The following is a 24,351-nucleotide window of genomic DNA, read 5'->3' as shown; positions in this document are numbered from 1 at the left end:
TTGTACTCAGAGCTTGTTCTTGTGCTGCCATGATTAGTGCCTCTGTGCTGTCTTTCAGTCCAGCTTTGTCCAGCCACTGGTAGGATTTCTGGATATCAGCCACCTCCTCTATCTGCCGGTGGTACATACCGTGCAGGGGCCTGTCCTTCCATGATGGTTCCTCGTCTCCCTCCTCTTTCTTGGGTTTCTGCTGCCTGAGGTATTCACTGAGCACTCGGTCAGTTGGGGCCATCTTCCCAATGTATTCTTGGATGTTCCTTGTCTCATCCTGGACTGTGGTGCTGACACTCACCAGTCCCCGGCCCCCTTCCTTCCGCTTAGCGTACAGCCTCAGGGTGCTGGACTTGGGGTGAAACCCTCCATGCATGGTCAGGAGCTTTCTTGTCTTTATGTCAGTGGCTTCTATCTCCTCCTTTGGCCAGCTTATTACCCCAGCAGGGTACCTGATCACGGGCAGGGCGTATGTGTTAATGGCCCGGATCTTGTTCTTACCATTCAGCTGACTCCTCAGGACTTGCCTGACCCTCTGCAGGTACTTGGTGGTTGCAGCCTTTCTAGCGGCCTCTTCATGGTTCCCATTTGCCTGCGGGATCCCCAGGTACTTGTAGCTGTCTTCTATGTCTGCAATGTTGCCTTCTGGTAGTTCAATCCCCTCAGTTCTGACTACCTTCCCTCTCTTTGTTACCATCCGACTACACTTCTCCAGTCCGAACGACATTCCAATGTCATTGCTGTATAGCCTGGTAGTGTGGATCAGTGAATCGATGTCTCGTTCACTCTTGGCATACAGCTTGATGTCATCCATGTACAGGAGGTGGCTGACAACTGCTCCGTTCCGTAGTCGGTATCCGTAGCCAGTCTTGTTAATGATCTCACTGAGGGGGTTCAGGCCTATGCAGAACAGCAGTGGGGACAGAGCATCTCCTTGGTAGATCCCGCACTTGATGGTAACTTGTGCTATGGGCTTGGAGTTGGCCTCTAGTGTTGTACGCCACATCCCCATTGAGTTCCTGATGAAGGCTCTTAGGGTCCCATTGATCTTGTACAATTCTAGGCATTCCAGTATCCAGCTGTGGGGCATTGAGTCATAGGCCTTCTTGTAATCAATCCAGGCAGTGCACAGGTTGGTCAGTCTGGTCTTGCAGTCTCGGCTGATTGTTCTGTCTACCAGTAGCTGGTGTTTTGCACCTCTGGTATTCTTGCCAATTCCTTTCTGTGTCCCGCTCATGTATTGACCCATGTGCCTGTTCATCTTAGCCGATATGATGCCTGACAGGAGCTTCCATGTAGTACTGAGGCAGGTTATTGGTCGGTAGTTGGAGGGGACCGGTCCCTTCTTGGGGTCCTTGGGGATCAGGACCGTCCGGCCTTCAGTTAGCCATTCCGGGTGTCTTTCGTTAACTAGCAGCTGGTTCATTTGTGCTGCCAGACGCTCGTGGAGTGCAGTCAGCTTCTTCAGCCAGTAGGCGTGAACCATGTCGGGCCCTGGTGCTGTCCAACTCTTCATACTGGAGACCCTTTCTTGGATATCTGCCACTGTGATGGTTACTGGACCCTGTTCAGGGAGGTCGCTGTGGTCTGCCCTCAGATCCTCTAGCCACTGAGCATTGCCGTTATGGGTTGCATCCTTCTCCCATATGCTCTTCCAGTATTGCTCCGTCTCCAGCCTTGGTGGTGCTGTTCTCTTATTGTTCCCTTGCCACTGAGAGTACACCTTTGCTGGTTCTGTGGAGAACAGCTGGTTTATTCTCCTGCCTTCTATCTCTCTGGTGTACCTCCTCAAGCGGCTGGCCAAGGCTGTGAGTCTTTGCTTGGCAGTTTCCAAGGCCTCAGGTATGGACAACTTGCTGTATTTCTTAGGCACCTTATTTGTCGCACCTTTCTGCAACTCCGTTAGTTGGCTAACCTCCCTCCGTACTCCTTCTCCATGGAGGGTACTGCGCCTTGTGGCTGTTCAACTTGTAGCCAAGCATCTCACTGATCACTGCTGCCGTATTGTAGATCAGCTTGTTAGTGTCGGTAATCGTGGTTGTAGGTATTGCCCGTAGTGCTGCATTAACATCATCTAGCAGACCTTCTGAGGGTACTTCACGTAATCTTGGTAACCGGCTACGGGGGATCCAGGTTTCAAGCTTGGCCATGATCCTATTTTTCAGGTCAGTTCCTCTCGCACTTGGGGCTATGTACCCAATCTCGGGTGGGGGTGATGATATCTCCCCCCTGACCTGGCGTCCTGACTCCTCCTTGCCGTAGCATTTGTGTTGTACCTCGTCAATCTCTAGCTGTGAGAGCAGTCCCTTCTTTCGAATGTTGGAACACTGAGCTACTAGTTGTTTCGCCGTCATTGTGGATGTTGGGTATCGAAGAATCCATAGGTCCCTCATCCTATTCATGTAGCCCCTTCCGCCGGGGTTACTTGCGTAGTAGCATTCCAACAACGCCCTGTTTTCGTCTCTTGCCCACCGATGCCTTCTTGTTCCAGTAGCCCACTTTTCGTCAGGGTGCCCTGGTTCCTCAACACCTGACGCGGACCTTGTTGATCCGGGCGACGTCCGAGCCGGCATGCCTTCATATTTATCTGTCTCGCTCATGTCTGCGGTAGGCTCGCTTAGCATAGGGGGTCTAGCCTTAGGACCCTTACTGGATACAGACGCCCCAGGGAGGAATCGAACTTGCGATCCTCTGTTCCAAAGGCGTGTAGTTTAACCACTACGCTATCCAGCTGCTATACATATATATGTGTGTGTGTGTGTGTGTGTACATATATTACAGCAGTGAGCTTGAACTTGAAAGATTCAAGTTGCAGTTTATATTTTCTATCACCTTAAATCTTCACTCAAAAGTGTATATACAGATGTATTATACATAAGAGACAAATATTGTTCGTTTAATATGTTGGCATTATTACATTTGGCTCAATGCTTACATACATGTGTGAAAAGGAAAATGTACGAGCTGTGAAAACTGTGTCTGATAAAATGAAGAGTAGACTGATATATGAAATATTCCTTTATTGGGTGAGAAAATCAGACCATGTCATAACTGCTTTAAGTCACACAGAATAGATATCAGAGCCTTAAACAGGCTGACTTCTGCTAAATGGGTCAAACTGGGCAGAAAGTCTACAAACACATAACATCCTTATAGAATATGATGTAACACTATAGATCAACTTAGCTCAGAATATATAAAGCATATAAACAATTACAGCAATATGATGCAACAAACACAGCAGCTGCTGTAAGATTAGCATTTTGTCATGTTTGAAATATTAATCTAATATAATGTGTTTCTGGCACTTCTCCCCCTGCAAATTTGTGTCTTTGTCTCATTTTCTCTGTATCTCTTTGTACAACTTTATAGTGACAAAAAAAGGCTTTCTATTCTATTCTAACTTGCATGTTTCTGTCAGTCAGATGATTTCCATAGAGAGGCACTTTGCATCAGCAGCACCATGCTCCAGTGCTCTGGGAGAGTTTATAGTCCTGAGAGTTGAACACTGGATGACTGACAGCTGTCCTTCATCACAACAGAAGCCACAGAAATCCTCCTCATCAAAAACATGACTTTGATCTGCGTCCTCATCTGGACTCTCCTCTGCTGCTGCTTCACAGGTAAAGTCCAGAGAATCAAACTCCTCTCCTCTATCAACATCTGTCCCTCTGAAATGAAGCCCACAAAACCATGAAGCTGCTTTATGTTTTTGTCTCTGTGTCCTCAGAGTCCAGAGGACAATATACAGTGACTCAGCCTGGAGCAGTGAGCTCTGCTGTGGGAGGATCTGTGAGCATCAAGTGTACGACCAGTCACTTGTTTATGGCAGTTTATGGCAACAACCATTTGGCCTGGTACCAACAGAAAGATGGAGGAGTTCCTAAACTGCTCATTTATGTTGCTACCACTCGAGTATCAGGGATTCCAGCTCGTTTTACAGGCAGTGGATCAAACTCTGACTTCACTCTGACCATCAGTGGAGTCCAGGCTGAAGATGCAGCAGTTTATTACTGTATGTGTTGGCACTATCCTAACAGTCAGTGGGTGTTCACACAGTGAAAAACAGTCGTACAAAAACCTCCCTCAGTCAGACTGAACAGAAACTGAAGTGACTGCTGCAGCTGGAAGATACTGCAGAGACTGATACAGTTCACTGAGGACACACACACACACACACACACACACACACACACACACACACACTGTAGATCTCTTAAACAAATACCATCATTTTTTGCACAGCAAGGAAAAGTTGGAGAAAGTCTCGGGAAACAATCTCTCATCTTGCAAAAATTATTTCTCTGAAATGAAGCTCCCAAAACCATGATGTGTACGATTATGATAAAGAAAGCTGAGCAGTGTATTGAAAAAAGCTTGGCTATGACCTTTGAGCTCAGCTTGAAAATAGATCTGTGAAGGTTCTCAGTCATCCAGGTGCTCGTACTCCAAGGAGCCACCAAACCTACAAAATGTCTTTGGGGCAAGACTTCGTTCCCTCTCACCTACTCGAGGATGACAATGTGGAAATAAGTGTGCAGTCAGTTATTAATACTAGTCTTCTATCTGGGTGTTGTTGGGTCTGTGTTTCCACAAGCCCCGCTGGTTTAGAGACTAATTCATCATGAAGAAAACGAGACAGTCAGCGATCGATCGATTTATTTGCAATGGAGGCCTCGTCGGTGTCTACCACAAAATGACCCCAACGACGGCCTCCGCTTGCTGCCTTTTATTGGGAATTGTGTGTGTGTGTGTGTGTGTGTGTGTAAGCTGGTGCCAGGAGTCCAGCGGTCCACCTAAACAAAAGGCTCTTATACTTAAACAGATACAGAGTAGGTGTCCTCCCATACTATTTAAAGAAGGTACGACCTCACTCATGACCTTAGGATGTGTGTGCATGCCAGAACACTCTGGAAGAGTCTTTGCAGACTACCAAGGATCAGACCTCTATCATTATACAATTGATACCTCTAAGCATATATGATTACATGATAGAGCCCCTTTTTATGGCCTCTATCAACCCTCATCGCCTCACTTCAGGCATTCTTCCTGTGGGGGGAATACTTATGACTCCTCTATTGTCCTTTTTATCTCTGCAGAAAACCTTTCTCAGAAAGGGTATTGGATCCAGTTGTTTTACTGCTGTTATGATCCCACCTGTTGAATCACTTTAGCAGTCTTGTAGAAGTGGTCATGATGCAAATGACAACAACAATGACACAAAGGAAGACCCTCTTCAGATTGTCAAAGTATGCTTAGCACAGTGACACAGCATTAGGTGATGTTCATAGGAAATTGCCGTCGGTCATTCGCCATCACCACCCTAGCTTCTGGTTTCTGTGCTGCTCACAGAATCATGATGTCATCATTGAACTCCCTCTGTGCTGTCGATTGGAGCTTGGCACGCTCCCTTCACCCTCAGATGCCCGTCTGTAGTATTTTTTCTCTCTTACTTTCTTTGATAAATGTACCTGTATATTGTTTATATGATCTAAATATATTAACAATGAACAATTTCTTTTTGTTCTCAGATCAAATAAAACAATTCCATCTCAAATACTTTTTTTCCACATAATGAAAGTATTTGTGTAGAAATTAAAACTCTTTGCAAGTAAATTATTGTTTTATCATATATCCTGCGTAATTTAAAATACGAAAATATTAAAACCATACTAAATATAGAAGAATGTATTAAAACTATCACAGTAAAGCTCCTGTTAAGTAAAGGTGGTATGAATAATTTGTTTTACAGAGACGAGTAAAACTTTGATTTTCAAGTCCTTTCACTCTAATTACCACTGGAGCAAAGCTAAGTTAGAAACATTGAATGTAATGCAGGGCTGTAGAGTGCAACCAATTTGGTCGCAAGTGCGATTAAAAATAATCTCAGGTCGCAGCGGTACGACCAACTATTCGAGTAAAAAATAAATAAATAAAATACTCTCTGCAACTCTGAAACTCTCCCTGTGGTCAACAACCGACACACATTATGCTCCTATCGTGGTCTAAACCAATCAGAGATAATCAGGGGTGGGACCTCTCTGATTGGTCGTAGTTCAGATATTCATGTAGTCCGTCTGTACGTTTGAAAGTACAGGCAGATAGAGAGAGGTGAGTAGCTTGAATAAAGCGACATTGATTCATTAAATCCTAAATCGAGTTTTAAAAATAAATATATTTTCCCAGAAACGCTGGAATCTCAGGTTAAAGATCACAAAAGTATTTTATCAACCACCAAACAGTAAATGAGAGCAGGTAAACGGATTCCACACAAAGACACACAGCGTAAACACACAGAGCGGACCCGACGCATCAGAATCAGCTTTCTCTGCTTTCTCACACGATGGCACGTAGACGGACACGCCATCGGGCTGAAAGCCGACAGCTCACTGATTCTGATGCGTCGGGTCCGCGCTGTTTACGTCTTTTTTTGTGCTGATTCTGAGCTGCAGGTTTTGTCTCTCTCCAAGCAAAATTGACTGAACCAGCAGCAAAAGAAGCAACAAACTATTCACATCTGATAAACATCGTCATGAATTCCCTCTTACTTTACTGTTTTGTTTCCACCAAGATAAAAATCACACTTCATGCACAGCTCTCTCTCTCTCTCTCTCTGTACTTCAAGAACAGTTTCCCGTCTCAAATCTCTGTTTTCTGCATTATTCCTTCGCTTATTACCCACCAGTCTACCGTTGTTTACAGCTCTGTCAGCCTCTGTCTTTTTTTTTTCTTTTTTCTTTTACTTCAATGACCTCGGACAAGAAAGCCTATTTTCTGCTGTTCAATACTGAAGAAATGTAAACTTTTTAAAATTATGCAAAATTGCAAAATAGTTTTAAGATTATCTGCTATAAAAAGCCAGGCCAGGAATATCTCCTTCATGTTTTCTGTTTTTTATTCTCAGTTACTTTGACACATGGACATTGTTAGGATTGATATTTTTTATATTGTCATTTGTGCTAAAATATATAGATATATAACCATTGCCTTTATGTGTCCTAATATGGCTATCATTATGAAGAAAAAGCCAGACAGTCAAAGGGGCTTTCTTTTGTTTACATTTACATCATGTACACTTATATAAGTTGGTTGGAGTTTTGAGCCATGGGTGGACATGACTCAAAAAGGGGGGAGAAGATCATAAACAACTTGATCCAATTTCCTTTAAAAAACTTTTTCTGCAGTGACAACAGGAAAGGAGAGGAGTTGTAAATGCAGATGATTCACCAGGTGACTCGATCACCCCACAGGGTGTCTACAGTGAGAAGATTTGGGGGTTTGAAAGGGGTCATAAAGAGGAGTGTTGACCAGGCTACAGCTTTGAAGATAGCTGGAAGCCACATGGACAAACCAAAAACCAACGGATGTGTTTGAATGCCTATGTCTGCATACATTTGGATTGTAGTGCATATTCTTTTGAGAACGTTGATTCTTGTTTTTGACTGTTGACATTCATTTGTTTCCTTGCAGGATGTAGTTTCCTGTGTGTGAGATGAATGAGAAGTAGGACAATTGCTAAGCACGTTTCGTACATGTATGAACTGTGAACTTTTGCAGCAGTAGGAAGTGAATGATGTGAGGAGCTGTGTGTGAATGAAGCCTATACTGAACTGTCAAACACAAGGGTGCATAAGTGGAAATTTATGTACAAAGTTGACAAAAAGGGGGGACTGTTGGAGTCAAATTGTTAAATGTTGTCATTGTGTTACTTAAATGTGTAAGACTTAGTTCAAGCAGCATGGTCAAAGACATTCCTTTGTCTCTGACCACCTCTCCAGCCTGTTTGTTGGTGGGGGAGGCTGTAGTGTTTCATTATAGGGACATCCTATGTGAGGGTTCTGTTTTCTTGATTAGTAAGCTTCCTGCTTTTATGACCCTTTTGATAAGCAGGAGGTCACACAAACGCACCACCAAACAAACATACACACTCACATACACACAAACACAGTGCTTGTGTTCTCAGAATAAAAAGCTGCAAGGAAGGCTGTTTACTTGATGCTGGCTAGCAGACAGGTGAGGAGCGTTTAGCTCCAACCCTTGCTAGCAAGTAAAATTGCTGTTCATCTTGCTTCCTTGTCGTTAACGGGAATAAGTTTCTAAACCAGCGGGGCCTGTGGAAGCGCAGAGCAGCGATCGCGGTGAAGCTGCTCCTCCAGCACGGCGGCGGGATTCCTCCAGATCGCTCGCTAACACTGTGGAGCATCAGCGGTGAGTCACGGATGTTAAAAAGCGTCTGTCGCTCATACACCAACAGGGAGTGGGTTTTCCAAGCTAGCAGGGACACCACTAAGAACACAACATACAAACATTGCAGAACCGAGAGAAAGACGGCGTGCCATAACACCCGGTGCCATCTCTGCATTCTTATGGCCAAAGAGTGCCAAAGCACTTTAAGCACAAGAACAAGATTGTTAGTTAATCATTTACAAATCAATATTGTCTGTATGGACAGCAATTTCCCCCCAAAAAAGGGCACATGTAAAACCGCGGTGTTAAGTGATGCGGTTGAAAAAGTGGCGCACCAGTGCAACCAAGGCAAAAAGTTATTCTAGAGCCCTGTAATGTTAAAGATAATTAGAACATGAAGCCACTGCTTAGCTTAACTGAAAACAATTCTGGGATTTGTTTTTTGAACTTTAGCATCACAGTTGAACAAATGAAAGACCAGGAGAATAACAAAGTGAAGGATGAAGCATCGACCAAATCATTTTAACAATGTTCAAGTTTGAAAATATACAGCTTAATAAAAACAGGATGACTTTATTTGCACAACAATGTGAGTTGATAAGAAGGTTCGTTTTGGTATAGAGGAGTTTATTTGTTTTGGATGTGAGCAATGCCAAAACAAGAAAACAGGTCCTTATGTTCCCCAATCTTCCCAAACAGAAAAGTAAAAGTAAACCAAAGACGAGTTTCTAAGCAATGCTCTTAACCAGGAAACAAGTGTTTCAACAAAAATGGCCTTTCACTCCTTAACTGCTGCAAGGTTTACATTTTACTGTTTACACTGCACAAGTTTACTCTCACAAATTAAACCCTTTTTGGGTAAAAAAAAGATGGAGGACCTGTACTACTGTGTGTGTGTGTGTGTGTGTGTCCTCAGTGAACTGTATCAGTCTCTGCAGTATCTTCCAGCTGCAGCAGTCACTTCACTTTCTGTTCAGTCTGACTGAGGGAGGTTTTTGTACGACTGTTTTTCACTGTGTGAACACATACTGAGGATAGTGAAAACTCTGACAGTAATAAACTGCTGCATCTTCAGTCTGGACTCCACTGATGGTCAGAGTGAAGTCAGAGTTTGATCCACTGCCTGTAAAACGAGCTGGAATCCCTGATTGTCGACTGCTAGTGTAGTAAATAAGACGTTTGGGAGTTTCTCCAGCTTTCTGTTGGTACCAGGCTAAACAGTGAGCGCTGCCAGAAACATAAACATTCTGACTGGTCCTACACTTGATGCTCACAGTTCCTCCCACAGCAGAGCTCACTGCTCCAGGCTGAGTCACTGTGATCTGTCCTCTGGACTCTGAGGACACAGAGACAAAAACATAAAGCAGCTTCATGGTTTTGTGGGCTTCATTTCAGAGGGACAGATGTTGATAGAGGAGAGGAGTTTGATTCTCTGGACTTTACCTGTGAAGCAGCAGCAGAGGAGAGTCCAGATGAGGACGCAGATCAAAGTCATGTTTTTGATGAGGAGGATTTCTGTGGCTTCTGTTGTGATGAAGGACAGCTGTCAGTCATCCAGTGTTCAACTCTCAGGACTATAAACTCTCCCAGAGCACTGGAGCATGGTGCTGCTGATGCAAAGTGCCTCTCTATGGAAATCATCTGACTGACTCCAGCACGACTCGTTTAAAAAGAGTTTTTCACAGCATATTTGGAATGTGACTCAACTGAACACTGTAGATTCATAGACAGGTAACAAATAAAGAAAAACTCGACCCCTACAATGAAGTGATGTGAAAGCTGTGTAAATTTGAGCAGATCAGAATCAGAATCAGAATCAGAAAGGGGTTTATTGCCAAATGTTGAGCAGGTTTACAACATCAGGAAATTGCTGCGGTGCTTCAGTGCAAACATACTGTCATAAATTGCGCTTAAATAGACATGAAAAAAATAAAAGTAAGAATAAGAATTAAAAGTGCTACGTAGAAAGATATACGCATGAGATATATACATGAGAATAAGAATTAAGAGTGCTACGTAGAAAGATATATACATGAGTGCAGATGGTGATCAGTGCAAACATGGAATGATGCAGTGAACACAGCGTAGGGTCATGTGTTAGTGGTGGGAACAGTCATACGGTTATTGTTCATGTGTCCGACAGCAGAGGGGAAGAAACTGTTCTTATGGCGAGAGGTTCTGGTGCGAATGGACCGGAGCCTCCTGCCTGAGGGGAGCAGGTCAAACAGACTGTGTCCAGGGTGAGAAGGGTCAGCTGAGATCCGAGCTGCACGCCCCAGTATCCTGGAGGTGTACAGGTCCTGCAGAGATGGGAGTCTGCAGCCAATCACCTTCTCAGCAGAGCGCACAACACGCTGCAGTCTCTGTTTGTCCCTGATAGTGGCTCCAGCGTACCACACGGTTATGGAGGAGGTGAGGATGGACTCGATGATTGCAGTGTAGAACTGCATCATCGTCCGTGTTGGCAGGTTGAATTTCTTCAGCTGCCTCAGGAAGTACATCCTCTGCTGGGCTTTCTTGATGACGGAGGTGATGGTGGGCTCCCACTTCAGGTCCTGGGTGATGGTGGTACCCAGGAAGCGGAATGAGTCCACAGAGGTGATGGGGGTGTCAGTCAGGATGATGGGGGGAGTGGGGCTGTGTGCTTCCTGAAGTCCACAATAATCTCCACTGTCTTCTGGGCATTCAGCACCAGGTTGTTGTGGCTGCACCAGGACACCAGACGTTCAACCTCCCTCCTGTAGGCAGACTCATGTGTTAGAGCTCACGTTTATCCTCCAGTATCATCACCATCATTGACACCGAATGTGGGGACATAATCAAAATCGTAATTATAAAACTTTTAAATAAAAAAACTGGAGAATCTGTACCAAAGAGCACTGAAGCTTTTATATTCGGTGTTAACTCAACAATGTAAACAAACACTTTTTCAGTTTTCGCTCCTTTGTTGTGACATATCTCACTTTGTCACTGCAGAATAATGTCATGGAAATATAATCAACAAAGTCTGCAGACACGATGAGCCAACACCTTTTTAATTCCCAAGCAGTTGAGGGAGAGACGACATTCAGTGGGGCACTGATACGTGTCTCTAAAGATGAATAGCAGCCCTCTTTAAATACAGTCAAACAGAAGGCATTTCCACAGCTGTTGTCACACCCTTGACCCCTCCAAGAGAGGGAGAGAGTTTACAACCTTGTCTCCTCTTCCAGTGTCACATAGAGACTGCTCCTTGCCTCTTCCCCACATCCTCAAAGACCTGATTAACAAAAGACTTCACCACCTGTTGAATTCTCCCCCTCTGGGTGTCACCAACTTTCTCACGATGCCTGACTTTGTGCAACAGAGTTAAAGCTGAATCTTCCCCACATGTGAACCTCGAAGTGACCCAAAAGTGATATTACTAAAACATGTGACAAATTCATAAAATAAAAGATATTTCCAGCACATTCCCACTCTTTGGATTACTCTGCTAATCACATCAATTCAGATTACAATTACTTTGTTGAAATAAATGGATTACACGTCTTCTCCTGTTTCATATGTTAGGCTGTGCACTCTCTATGGTAATTCCACGCTGGTTGAAACCCAAAGAAAACATTAAGAGGCTCTAATGTCTGTGTCTCAATCTTGCGGCCCATGTCATCTCTACTTCCTGCCAGCATTATGACGTGAAGAAATATTTAAAAATATTTAAAAATTATTATTCAAAAAATGATTTAATATGAAGGCAACAGGCAGAGTGTTACAGGCATCGCCCTAAAGAATGCAGCCTGATGGGCAGTGTAGTCCGTGCTGCAGGGAGAATGGACTGCTGTACCTGTTATGTGTCTGTGAGCGCGAAGAGGGAGAAAAAGTAGGAGCTGTCACTGAGCAGAAACGGGAGCTGGAAGCATGTAAATATACTAATAACCACAGCATCCAAACAGAGAGCCTGACGAGCCCAGCTGTAAGTAAGCTGTTAAGACTGGACTGGACACTGTGTTCGTGTTTTCCTCCGAAACAATAAGTTCTGCTGGAGCAGCCTTTCAACGTCTCTCTCTGTCTCTTACAAACTTGACCCAGACAACAAAGTAAAGCTAGTTTTCAGCTACGAGCCCGACACGAACCCGACGGATTAGCCAGAGGTCCCTTTACTACGGTTTGGAGCCGCGGACCTGTTTTATATATGCGTTTGCAGATCACTGCAAAAAGTGCAGCCTTACCTAATGTCCACCTACTGTTACTCATTTATATTAAGATGTAAAAATCGAGTTGTTATTGGTACGGCAAGTAGGCTTCAGTAACAGTAATAAATCACATTCATGTAGTTGTAAAAAGCATGATCATATATTAAGTAATCCAAAGTATTCAGAATACGTTACAAAATACATTTTGGGGCATGTAATCTGTAATCTGTAGTGGAATAAATTTTAAAAGTAACCTTCCCAACACTGCAGACACTACATCACCAAACAGAAAGTGACCTGTTCAGGGCATGAAACCGACGTCTTTCCAGCCTCACAGGTTGTCCTGTTATAAAAATATCAAATTAAAACAGAGATGAATGATTCTGCGCTGTGGTCATGTTTAACTTTTGCATCCTGTGGTCAGCATCATGCATCAATGTGAATCACTGCAAGTTTTTTTGTACTGAGTTATACAAAACTCTAAAATAGGTTTTGCAAATTCTACCTTTCCTCTGATTTTTTTTAATGTCTTTCATTTTTGACGCCATGTTCAAATGTGCAGGTTCTTTTTTGGGGAAAACTTTTCTATTCTGTCCTGTTGCTTACATGTAAGCGGTTCTTTGATTTGCTGACAGGTAGGTTTCTAAAACCTCTTTCAGGGTGAAGATTCTCTGAAACTCTGTTCATGTGTTTGAGTAGACAAGTACAACATTTCTTTTCTTCTTTTTTTTAAGTGAACAAGAGGAAATCAGATTTTGTCTTACAAGGACGAATGTCTGTGCCTTTATCTTCAGACATTGTTTGCATGTTTTGTTGGCATTTGGCAACACTTGGGGTTATATCACAAAGTACTGCTCTGGTTTGATCATGAAACATTTTCTTGCCTCTCTCAGTCAATGAACATGTTTTTGTAAAAGATTGCAGAAAATACCCAAATTTAAAAATCCCACACATCCATCAATGTCTGGATGTGTCCTAAAACACAAGAAAGAAAACATTTTCATAAACTGACTGATTAATTGATAAACAGCATCGACTATTTGATCCAACTACTTGTTGTTTTCAGTCAGTTCATTTCCATAGAGGCACTTTGCATCAGCAGCACCATGCTCCAGTGCTCTGGGAGAGTTTATAGTCCTGAGAGTTGAACACTGGATGACTGACAGCTGTCCTTCATCACAACAGAAGCCACAGAAATCCTCCTCATCAAAAACATGACTTTGATCTGCGTCCTCATCTGGACTCTCCTCTGCTGCTGCTTCACAGGTAAAGTCCAGAGAATCAAACTCCTCTCCTCTATCAACATCTGTCCCTCTGAAATGAAGCCCACAAAACCATGAAGCTGCTTTATGTTTTTGTCTCTGTGTCCTCAGAGTCCAGAGGACAATATACAGTGACTCAGCCTGGAGCAGTGAGCTCTACTGTGGGAGGATCTGTGAGCATCAAGTGTACGACCAGTCAGAATGTTTATGGCAACAACCATTTAGCCTGGTACCAACAGAAAGATGGAAGAGTTCCTAAACCGCTCATTTACTATGCTAGCACTCGAGTATCAGGGATTCCAGCTCGTTTTACAGGCAGTGGATCAAACTCTGACTTCACTCTGACCATCAGTGGAGTCCAGGCTGAAGATGCAGCAGTTTATTACTGTCAGAGTTGGCACTATCCTAACAGTCAGTGGGTGAGCACACAGTGAAAAACAGTCGTACAAAAACCTCCCTCAGTCAGACTGAACAGAAACTGAAGTGACTGCTGCAGCTGGAAGATACTGCAGAGACTGATACAGTTCACTGAGGACACACACACACACACACACACACACACACACACACACACACACACACACACAGAGTGATAGAGTGAAAATGTTATTGTTGTTATTGGAAGTCTATCTGTATCTCATTCAATCAAATTTTGACCTTTGACTTCTGCTTCATAGCAGCTCAAATACATGTGAACCAGTTCCTGAATATTGCTCATTATGAAAACATTTCTTAAAGAAAGAGAAAAAAACACAATAAATCACCAAAATCAGTGAGTCACAATTGTCTCCATAACTTATATAAATACTTCCAATAGAAACTTTAAGTCCAATTTTCTCAGGTTTGTAGATTTTTTTCTTTTTTGCTGTTCAATACTAGTCTGATAACTTTGTCTTTGACATTATGTTACAAATACCTATCTATATTACACCTGGCAAAATAGCACAATTAATATACAATGTGAAAACTACCACAGTACATACCAAAGTTCACTATCAGTCCATGTATTACATGAAGAGTGCAGTAATGCAAATATTTATTGTGATGCTTTCAGCAAGAAGGGAGAAACAAGTTAAACGTGACAGACAGTTTATGTTATGATTACAGTTGATTTTACAGTTGATGATTACAGATGATTACAGTTTATAATATTTACACATCACCTTGTTTTCATTTCAGTTTGACAGAAATATTAATATAAAATTTAAAATTTATGCAAACCTGGTTTAGTAAGTTTCCACTGGGAATATTCATATTACTATATGAATACAACATCTTTGAGATGTTAACATTCACCCTTATGCATATTTAATTTTTACAATCAGTGTAAACGTAATTTCAAATTCCAGTTTGTTTCCTGCACCAGTTATGTTGGTTACAGTGCTCCAGTACAAACAGTAACAAAAGCAGACAACACAAAAAGTAAGAAATAGCACAATATATAGAATCTATACATATATATAAGTCACCTACTATATATATAAGTAAGTCATGATCACTGTTTACTCACTATTGTTTTGAACCAATAGTTCCATTATTTAACTGTAACACTGCAGCATATATTAAGAGGTACTTATTAAAGCACAAAGTAACTAAACATTATGCCGGTAACACAAGTTTGATTGCTTGCAAGCTTCTGCACAGACAGCATGCTAATGCTAAACTAATAAAGAATCCAGGGTGATGTTAAGCTAAGTGAATGGATAGGATAGGGATTTATATTGGCGTGAGGGACTGTAGCCTATAAGTTCTTATTGTTAAATGATAGTTATGAGATGGTGTGTTTCAGGTGATTTTACAGAAAAACACCAAAATAATGTACTGCATTACTTTAAAAAAGTACTCTGCATAATAGAATACTTTAAAATACCTCAACACTGATCATTTGACTCATTCTTATATTGTGCTTTTCTACTCCACCTGAGAACTCAAATTGCTTTATATAACAAGCTACAACATGCTGAAACATTCATTAAACAGCATGCAATGACTTTGCATGAATAACGGCGGTGTCGCTCAATATTCTCAGTAATAAAATCATAATCTCTAAGTTCTTATCAATTCCCCTTCGCACTTACTCTTTAACATAAACTTTGCTTTACTTCATGTATTCAAAGTGACTTAATTCTACCGACTCATATTGACTACAGATAGCACACTGGTTTCCAATAAGAATCCTGGAAATCATTATTTAGAGTTTAATATTGACATCACCACAAAGTAAGACAAACACTCAATTCTTATTTAATGTAGATTTTTTTTATTCTTTAAAACTTTAAACAAACTTTAAACTTTAAACAAAGCAATGAAAAATGAGAGAAGAAATTGAAAAAAAAAAAAAGCTACAGAATGCAGTGTGAAAGTAAGACCAGCATAAAAGTCACAGTTAGTCAGGTCAGGACTGGGGACACTGGTCTCTCATCAGTGGCTCTGAGACCAGAGTGTGGGAGCCCTGGGTGGCCTCACAGGTCACAGAGCCCACCTTTATCCAGTGGTCTGCAGGGAGCCTCAGGGTGCTGCTCCAGCTGTAGAGGCCGTCGTTCTCCTGCACCACGGGGCTCCTGCTCTCCTCCCAGCTGATGCTGCCACTGCCATCCACCTTCCAGGACAGACTCCAGTCTGAGGGGAAGCCCTTGTTGGCCACACACATGAGCGTGGCCTTCCCCTGTTTCAGCTCCTCACTGGAGGGACCCAGCACCTTCAGGGCTGGGTGGGTATCACCTAGGAAACACCAATCAGCTTAGAGGACAGGAACCACAATTTGACTTTCTCCGTTAAGAAGTTTCTGTCAGGTGTTTTTTCTGCTCCACCAGTCATTCACTCACACATTGTTTCACTTCCCTTTAAGAAACCTCTCATGCATATCAGCACAGAGAGAATCATCACACAGTTTGAGCTGAAATATGTTCAAACTACACTGGAAATAAAAGAAGCAGATGTGGAAACATTTACAAAACTATTTTAGCTTCAAAGTCATCAGTTATCTATAACACATCACTTGTTGGAGATAAGAAACTTAATAGCACTACTTGAATGATGTGGATTAATTTCTTTTACTGCTTACATGATTTTAATGACATTTGAAATGATATCTGCTACAACAGAAACACCAGACGTGCTGCACACTGTCAAATGCCCATCTTTAACTTCTGGAAATAAAAGAAGCAGATATGGCAACAATTATACAAGATGTTCAGCTTCAAAAACCTCCGTTCTGTATAATACACAAGTTTTCTACTTACCTCATGTGAGTTTCAGTCATTTATTGTAGTGCTTTTATGATTTCTAAGCAAATTCTACATTTTTACTGACTAAGTAAAAGACCAGAAATCTTTATCTTCACTCTGTTTAACTTGAGGACAGTTACATTTAATTCATCTTAGAAACAGTGACTGTGATTTCAAACTAGAAAATAATCACAGGCTGATGACAGTTTATATTATTTACACAATGCATCGTCTTTATGTCAGAAATGTCGACATAAAATCTAATTAAAGCTGATGGAGTCAGCCTCCAGTGTACAATGGTTATAATATTACCTCTACATGAATACTTCATTGTTATAAAGCTAACATTTAAACCTCGATGTAGTTTCTTTAAAAACATTATAATCTTACTTCCAACATCCAGTCTGGTTCCTCCACCAAAAGTCCACCACAGTGATACAAACTCACTGAGCCGCTGCACAAAAACCTCTGACTGTAGAGAGACACGGCTCTCTGACTCTAACAGACTAAATTAAAACCAAAAGCTCTCAAAAGTTAACCAGACATATAAATATCTCAATAATCCTCAAGTCCACTCTGATGTTTTATATTATTTGTTAATATTGATTTTAACATTTATTCTGAAGCTAACTTTGTGTCTTCATGAAAATTGATCTAAAAACTATTTTAATGATTTTTGTTTTCTGGCACACTGAACAGAAAAGTCAAGATAACCACAAGAAAGAAATCTGATAATATAAAAGAGGTTTAAGTTCGACTTACTTCCAAATTCCAGTCTGGTTCCTCCACCAAAAGTCCACCACAGTGATACAAACTCATTGAGGCGCCGTACAAAAACCTCTGACTGTAGAGAGACACGGCTCTCTGACTCTGAAACAAACAAACTCAACAATATGAATTGTTTTCATCATAGCTTTATAACATATTAATAGTATAATTTTAAAATTAAAATAAAGTAAACACAATAAAATAAAGTTCCAAAAATATAATTTGAGAATTTACATTTTATAGTTGTTAAGATACATCACTACAAAAGCTCCCTGTCACAGCTGCAGGTTTTATTGGAAGGACCCAAACGCAGACTCAGATTCAGGGAGTGAGTTTTATTTAACGTAAGTGAAGCACATAACAGGAACGGGTATGGCGTGAACAAAACTTTGGGAAAACTACAAACCAAACCTGAAACGTGAGGAGACTGAGACAACACAGGGGATGGCCAGCAGGAAACGAGATGCGGATGAAACACCAGTGAGACGCAGATGCTCCAACAAAGAGCAAAGAGGCAAACACACACTAATATACACACACAAGGAAACAAGGAAATGGCAGACAGGAGGAAGAGTTGATTCTAATTAGACGAGACTGGGAGGATGTAACCTGAAAACATTACCATAGAACCAAAAATACTAAGCAAAACACAATCGAGGAACAGAGAACATTAAACTCTGAACAATCACAAATAACCCAAAATAAACAAAACCACAGAATATTAATTAACCTAAAACATAAACATGGAGTCCACAGACTCCGGACCACGACACTTCCACCTTCTTCCTCAAAACTCTAAACATTAAATTGAATTTTCAATCTACATTCACAAAACCTCAAACTGCACAAATACATCAAAACAGTTTTACGTGTTCTCACAAACACTCAGTGTCTTTAGATCAGTGGTTCTCAAACTTTTCACAGTGAGGACCACCTCATAACATATGTCTCTTGAAGTACCACCCTTATGACTGACATTAAAGTACAGCAGTATAGGCCTATTTACAGTGGCTTGCAAAAGTATTCGAACTTTTCCACATTTTGTCACATTTCAGCCACAAACATGAATCAATTTTATTGGAATTCCAGGTGAAAGACCAACACAAAGTGGTGCACACGTGAGAAGTGGAACAAAATCATACATGATTCCAAACATTTTTTACGAATAAATAACTGCAAAGTGGGGTGTGCGTAATTATTCAGCCCCCTGAGTCAATACTTTGTAGAACCAGCTTTTGCTGCAGTTCCAGCTGCCAGTCTTTTAGGGTCTGTCTCTACCAGCTTTGCACATCTACAGACTGAAATCTTTGCCCATTCTTCTTTGCAAAACAGCTCCAGCTCAGTCAGATCAGATGGACAGCGTTTGTGAACAGCAGTTTTCAGATCTTGCCACAGATTCTCGATTGGATTTAGATCTGGACTTTGACTGGGCCATTCTAACACATGGACATGTTTTGTTTTAAACCATTGTTGGCCTGGCTTTATGTTTAGGGTGGTTGTCCTGCTGGAAGGTGAACCTCCGCCCCAGTCTCAAGTCTTTTGCAGACTCCAAGAGGTTTTCTTCCAAGAGTGCTCTGTATTTGGCTCCATCCATCTTCCCATCAACTCTGACCAGCTTCCCTGTCCCTGCTGAAGAGAAGCCTCCCCAGAGCATGATGCTGCCACCACCATATCTGACAGTGGGGATGGTGTGTTCAGAGTGATGTGCAGTGTTAGTTTTCCGCCACACATAGCGTTTTGCATTTTGGCCAAAAAGTTCCATTTTGGTCTCATCTGACCAGAGCAGCTTCTTCCACATGTTTGCTGTGTCCCCCACATGGCTTGTGGCAAACTGCAAACGGGACTTCTTATGGTTTTCTGTTAACAATGGCTTTCTTCTTGCCACTCTTCCATAAAGGCCAACTTTGTGCAGTGCACCACTAATAGTTGTCCTATGGACAGATTCCCCCACCTGAGCTGTAGATCTCTGCAGCTCGTCCAGAGTCACCATGGGCCTCTTGGCTGCATTTCTGATCAGCGCTCTCCTTGTTCGGCCTGTGAGTTTAGGTGGACGGCCTTGTCTTGGTAGGTTTACAGTTGTGCCATACTCCTTCCATTTCTGAATGATGGCTTGAACAGTGCTCCGTGGGATGTTGGAGGCTTGGGAAATCTTTTTGTAGCCTAAGCCTGCTTTAGATTTCTCAATAACTTCATCTCTGACCTGTCTGGTGTGTTCTTTGGACTTCATGGTGTTGTTGTTGCTCCCAATATTCTCTTAGACAACCTCTGAGGCTGTCACAGAGCAGCTGTATTTGTACTGACATTAGATTACACACAGGTGCATCTATTTAGTCATTAGCACTCATCAGGCAACGTCTATGTGCAACTGACTGCACTCAGACCAAAGGGGGCTGAATAATTACGCACACCCCACTTTGCAGTTATTTATTTGTAAAAAATGTTTGGAATCATGTATGATTTTCGTTCCACTTCTCACGTGTGCACCACTTTGTGTTGGTCTTTCACCTGGAAGTCCAATAAAATTGATTCATGTTTGTGGCTGTAATGTGACAAAATGTGGAAAAGCCACTGTAGCACCACACAGTTTACACGAGACAATTTTATTTCTTATATGAATGTTATTTATTTTAGCTGTCACAAACAGGATGTGACAAATGATAATAACAACAACTGTACTGCATTAAAACATTCACAGCAGGTGGGATATCCAATCTTTAAGTGATTCAATTCAATTCAATTCAATTTTATTTATATAGCGCCAAATCACAACATAAGTCGCCTCAAGGCGCTTCATAGATACAGAGAAAAACCCAACAATCATATGACCCCCTATGAGCAAGCACTTTGGCAACAGTGGGAAGGAAAAACTCCCTTTTAACAGGAAGAAACCTCCGGCAGAACCAGGCTCAGGGAGGGGCGGGGCCATCTGCTGCGACCGGTTGGGGTGAGAGAAGGAAGACAGGATAAAGACATGCTGTGGAAGAGAGACAGAGGTTAATAACAGATATGATTCAATGCAGAGAGGTCTGTTAATACATAGTGAGCGAGAAAGGTGACTGGAAAGGAAAAACTCAATGCATCATGGGAATCCCCCGGCAGCCCATGTCTATTGCAGCATAACTAAGGGAGGATTCAGGGTCACCTGGTCCAGCCCTAACTATATGCTTTAGCAAAAAGGAAAGTTTTAAGCCTAATCTTGAAAGTAGAGATCGTGTCTGTCTCCTGAATCCAAACTGGAAGCTGGTTCCACAGAAGAGGGGCCTGAAAACTGAAGGCTCTGCCTCCCATTCTACTTTTAAATACTCTAGGAACAACAAGTAGGCCTGCAGAGCGAGAGCGAAGTGCTCTAATAGGGTGATATGGTACTACAAGGTCATTAAGATAAGATGGGGCCTGATTATTTAAGACCTTGTATGTGAGGGGCAGGATTTTGAATTCAATATAAGTTGTTTGTTGCTGGTTTTTAGTTTGTTTTTTGTCTGTTTGGGAGCTGACACAGTCTCTATGGAGATGGGTTTTTGGGGGGGTAGCAGGAGGAGAGAAGCTGCAGAGAGGCGTGTAAAACTGCAACTCTGCTTCCTGGTCCCAACTCTGGATAGTCATATTTTGGGGGGTTTAATAAATTTGTCCATATTTCTAGAAATGAGAGCTGCTCCATCCAAAGTGGGATGGATGCCGTCTCTCCTAACAAGACCAGGTTTCCTCCAGAAGGTTTGCCAATTATCTATGAAGCCCACATCGTTTCTGGGACACCACTCAGACAGCCAGCAATTTAAGGAGAACATGCGGCTAAACATGTCACTCCTGGTCTGATTGGGGAGGGGACCAGAGAAAACTACAGAGTCCAACATTGTTTTGGCAAAGCTGCACACCAATTCAATATTGATTTTAGTGACCTCCGATTGGCGTAACCAGGTGTCATTACTGCCGACGTGAATTATGATCTTACTGAATTTACATTTACCCTTAGCCAGCAGTTTTAAATTTCCTTCAATGTCGCCTGCTCTGGCCCCTGGAAGACAATTGACTATGGTTGCCGGTGTCTCTAGCTTCACATGTCTGAGAACAGAATCACCAATTACCAGAGTTTGACCCCCGGCGGGTGTGTCGCCGAGTGGGGAAAAACGGTTAGACACATGAACGGGTTGGTGGTATACCTGGGGCTTCTGTTTAGGACTATGCTTCCTCCTCACCGTGACCCAGCCGCCCTCTTTCCCCAGCTGCTTGGGGTCTGCCAGGGAACAGCTAGCGGGGCCTACGCTATCTTCGGCTGCACCAGCTACAGGGGCCTGGCTAGCTATGGGTGAATGAAGGGTGCGAAACCGAGTCTCCAATTCAGTAATCCTGGCCTCCAGCGCTGCAAATATGCTACATTTGTTACAGATATCATTACTGCTAAAGGAGGCCGAGGAGTAACTAAACATCTGACACAATGAGCAAGAAAGTGCAGGAGGGACAGGTGAAGTAGCCATGGTGCTAACGAGTCGGCTACGAGCTAAGCTAAGCTAGGCTAGTGAAACAGTACAGAGACAGTGAGTGAATAGTTTGGCTATAAATTAGGTAGTGAGTACACAGAAAGTGTGCTTCGGATGAAGCACGTGAAGATTATACTATGAAAAAGAATGTATTTAAAAGTTGTTAATTAAATTGCTAAGCAAATAAGCTACTCAGAAACACCACTGTGTTTGAGCAGGAACAGGAAGTGATACTCTACCGCAGAGCGAGCGAACACCAAGTGATGACATATGAACCCTGCTTCTGGATCCAAACTATTCTGGGCTTGGGTGAGCCTGAGTGCTGAAGATATCTACCTATTCGGAACCATGATAACAGGGTTCTGGCTGATCGGAGCTGGCTTGGCCCTGACTTATCGAAGAATTAAGAAAGCGGAACCGGCTGTTCAAACCCCCACAAGGCTGCCCGCTGGGATTGAAACGATGGGACGAGGCGTGAGTTTCTCAAAATGGGCTCATTGAGTGCAGCATGGATAAGATCTTGGAGAAGCTTACGGCTGCCGTGAATACTCAGAATAAGACCTCTGTGCACAAACTGGATCACATCTTGGAGCAGCTCACTGCGGTCGTGAGTTCTCAGAATCGGCTCTTTGAGCACAAGAATGACGACATCACGGAACGTAAGGTTGATAACATCATGGAGAAGCTCACGGCTCTCCAACGGGAGATTGAGAGACCAGTGTTGGACTGTTAGAGCAGCTTTGAAATTCATATGAGCTGTTCGCACTAAAGTAAAAACCACCATCACTTCATGCGGATACCCCTTCTGTGCCAGCTGTGGTCTCAAGGCTGGAGCTGAACAACAACTCCCTGATAACGACTGTGTTTAGTCTGTTCTTCCCATTCCATGCAAGGCCACCTGGGTTGGCTGGAAGACTGTTTACTTAGCCTGGCAGGGCGAAGGACACTGTCTCAGCTGAACTCTGGACACACACACATACAGACACAGACATATATACACATGCAGATGTACACTCATCCCCCCTCCAAACGCCTTTGACGCTTATTCCCCTCTGATGCTGACGGTGGATCAAGGAGACCAGCGCACACAGGCCCGGATGTACTGTCTACACTGGTTGTCTCTCACCCTTTACCCTCCCCTGTTTCTTGTGTTTCTTTGGTGTATTAAGAGTTTTTTCATGTGCAGAGGTGTTTTTTTCTGTTCTCAAACTGATCTCCCTGTTGGAGCTCAGTCTGGGGGGAGTTATTTTTTTCTCCTTATCTTTCCTCATGTGGTGCATTTTCCATGTTATACCTCTCTGACCTGTCTTCCCCATGTGATGTTTTTGGGTAATGTATGTATGGTTGGAGGGTAAGATGGCGCTGCCATTGCGTGCAATACGTCAGCAGCCTTAACATGAAATTTCCCCTTGTGGGACTAATAAAGGTATCTTATCTTATCTTATCTTATCTTATCTTACGTTTTAACTGTCATGGTCCGGGTGAGTGCGGGGTTTTTCCACTCTACTGGGCTCCACCTTCAGGCGGAGACTCCCATCAGCCTTCAAACCTGACTGCAAGTCACCAGCATTTAAGACCAGCACTCACAACAGACCTCTGCCAGATCCTCAGCTAACCCACGTTAGTGCTAGGCCGCAAAGCTCTTGAGAGTTTCCCTAACATCTGCATTTCTACTCAGTGTTTTCTCCCTGTCTTAGTACCTGCCTGGCTGTCATGCTTTACAAACAGGAGAGATGCATCTCTGTCTGGACACTGGGTTTCTGCTATCAGGTTGAACTCCCTTCATTGTGGCCCTTCATCTGCCTCCCTGCCAGGGCCGTTGCTCCAAGTATATTCCGGACTCTCTCCCCACCACTCCTCACCCGGACCCCCTGGACACCCTCCTTGTGCGATGCCTGCCCCTGCAATGCATAAGCCATAACCATCATAGTTTAATCAAATGGCTGTGATTCACTAGACTGCCACTGACTGGCTGTCTCTTCTCATTATAGTGACTGTGTAACTCCACCCAGGCCGCCGCCCCTTTTTCCCTCCCCAGGATCTGTACTTAAACTCTTGCATCTAGTCATAGCACACTGTCTGAGTTTCACGTTTCATAGTTCACAGTTTGTAGCCTTTATAGTTCCTGCATTGTAATTAAACTAGGCACTGTAAATAAAGCACTGTATTCACGTCAGTTTTGCCTACTGTTTTGTGATGACCCTCCTCCGAGATCCCCCCCTATCAAAGGGAAATACACCGCTCTGAAGGTGCTGCTGCTGCAGCACTACTC

At 42.8% G+C, this 24,351-nt stretch overlaps 2 gene segments (V, D, J or C); both read right to left on the bottom strand.

The window, feature by feature from the left end:
- The window catches only part of LOC309699550 (Ig kappa-b4 chain C region-like), a 51,468-nt gene that overhangs the window by 8,070 nt on the left and 19,047 nt on the right, over window positions 1-24,351 (bottom strand).
- Window positions 15,853-24,004, bottom strand: LOC309698161 (Ig kappa-b4 chain C region-like). The segment is given in 3 exons: window positions 23,942-24,004; window positions 17,227-17,308; window positions 15,853-16,330 (listed from the first exon to the last, which is right to left on the bottom strand).

Source organism: Aulonocara stuartgranti, assembly GCF_965226115.1.
Source record: "Aulonocara stuartgranti genome assembly, chromosome: 22".
Taxonomy (NCBI): domain Eukaryota; kingdom Metazoa; phylum Chordata; class Actinopteri; order Cichliformes; family Cichlidae; genus Aulonocara; species Aulonocara stuartgranti.
The sequence above is the reverse complement of the archived record's forward strand: the minus strand, read 5'-3'. Positions and strand labels throughout refer to the sequence as shown.